The following is a 2,181-nucleotide window of genomic DNA, read 5'->3' on the forward strand; positions in this document are numbered from 1 at the left end:
TTATACTGAATGTTTTATTTTTGTTGTGTTTTCAGGTTGAGCCGTTCACTCCCAAACAGTAGTAGCTTTGTGTTTTGGAATCTGCTGCACACACTCCCCCAGCTCACTCAGGACTGTGCAGCTTCACTGCAGCATTTGGAAAAACTTCACCAACTGGCAACAAATTTGGACTTGGTGCCAAAAACTTAGAGGGAGGCTGTTCATGCAGGATTAAAGGATCATATTTGTGCGAGCAGATTCCAAGATGCAAAATTTATCCCATGTGTGTCTCAGGAGCTCAAATCGACAGTATTTAAACTGTAACAGCGATCACACTCCCACAGGCCTTTACACACAGTCTCTGGTCACACTCCACAGTCCTTTACACACACTCTGTGATCACACTCCTCAGTCCTTTACACACACTCTGTGATCACACTCCACAGTCCTTTACACACAGTCTCTGGTCACACTCCTCAGTCCTTTACACACAGTCTGTGATCACACTCCTCAGTCCTTTACACACAGTCTGTGATCACACTCCTCAGTCCTTTACACACAGTCTGTGATCACACTCCACAGTCCTTTACACACAGTCTGTGATCACACTCCACAGTCCTTTACACACAGTCTGTGATCACACTCCACAGTCCTTTACACACACTCTGTGATCACACTCCCACAGGCCTTTACACACAGTCTCTGGTCACACTCCTCAGTCCTTTACACACAGTCTGTGATCACACTCCTCAGTCCTTTACACACACTCTGTGATCACACTCCTCAGTCCTTTACACACACTCTGTGTTCACACTCCTCAGTCCTTTACACACACTCTGTGATCACACTCCACAGTCCTTTACACACACTCTGTGATCACACTCCTCAGTCTTTACACACAGTCTCTGGTCACACTCCCACAGTCCTTTACACACAGTCTCTGGTCACACTCCTCAGTCCTTTACACACAGTCTGTGATCACACTCCTCAGTTCTTTACACACAGTCTGTGATCACACTCCACAGTCCTTTACACACACTCTGTGATCACACTCCTCAGTCCTTTACACACAGTCTGTGATCACACTCCTCAGTCCTTTACACACAGTCTCTGGTCACACTCCACAGTCCTTTACACACAGTGTGTTTGTGTAACGTGTGACTCTTTGTGTGTCTCAGGTTTTGGGATGTTCCTTCGTCCTCGTCACAAACAACAGTTTAAAAACCTGCTGGAGTCGCTCATCGGCCGCTGCACCGACGACTCGGAGGAAACTCCTGCACTAATAAACACTGACCACTCTGGTCACTCTGGTCACTCTGGTCACTCTGGTCACTCTGGTCACTCTGGTGAGTTTAGACACAATATGAGGCAACAACAAAATAGATCTGTTTGTCTGTGTCTTTCTTAAACGACTCACTGAAGCTCTCGTGTTTTTCTTTTCCAGCTCCAGTGAAAACTCAAAGCAAAATCTCCACTTTCTTCTCGAGTCAGAGGAGGTGATGAGCGTCAGGTTTGGGTTGAACTTTAAACGCTGCTCCTCAAACAGACTTTACTCGAGTATTTGCACACGTGACGGTCGGACTTCTGCGCACAGACCTGGATTTTAAAGATGAACAGACTGAGATGGACCTGACCTGGAGAACGGACCAAAAGGAGGATTATGTCGTTTATGGATTCACTTTTTTATCTTAGTATAAAAAAATCTAAAAATAAATGGTTATAATATTTAAATGATGTGATTGTGTTGGTTCTGTTGAAGAAAGTTTTGCTCTTTATATATATTATTAGTGATGGGCCAAACGAGTCGAGTCGTCAAGGCGCTCGGAGAGTGACGCGTGTGGAGCTGTGTCTCTGTGTCTCTGTGTCTCTGTGTGCGTCACTTTCAGAGTCCGTATAAAGAAATGGACACAACTAACACTTTATCCACCGCGTTCCAAACAGGAAGTGCTCCTTCTGACTCTGGCCTCGGCAGTTTGCTCTTAAATGTTCAGATTATGACACAGGATCATGAATTTTTTATTTCTCTATTTTGTCCCTAAATCTAAATTTGAACATAAATAACGGACCAATCAGACGCCTTAATTCCCCGAGGCCCCTCCCACTAGTGTTAGCAACAGGTTTGATTGACAGCTTGTGCACTCCTTCCTGCTCTCCGCTGAGAAGGGCGGGACATTTAACCTCCTCCGTCGTGATTGGCTCTTG

At 45.4% G+C, this 2,181-nt stretch overlaps 1 long non-coding RNA gene across 1 annotated transcript; it reads left to right on the top strand.

Annotated features, from left to right (window-relative positions):
* Window positions 1–902: 902 nt before the first annotated feature.
* LOC129412239 (uncharacterized) lies at window positions 903–1,710 on the top strand. The gene is made up of 2 exons (XR_008633620.1): window positions 903–1,325; window positions 1,424–1,710. It is a non-coding gene; the product is annotated as an uncharacterized LOC129412239 (long non-coding RNA).
* Window positions 1,711–2,181: the final 471 nt, after the last annotated feature.

The sequence above is a fragment of the Boleophthalmus pectinirostris genome, unplaced genomic scaffold (genome assembly GCF_026225935.1).
Source record: "Boleophthalmus pectinirostris isolate CB_2022bp ecotype Guang Dong unplaced genomic scaffold, ASM2622593v1 HiC_scaffold_742, whole genome shotgun sequence".
Lineage (NCBI taxonomy): Eukaryota > Metazoa > Chordata > Actinopteri > Gobiiformes > Gobiidae > Boleophthalmus > Boleophthalmus pectinirostris.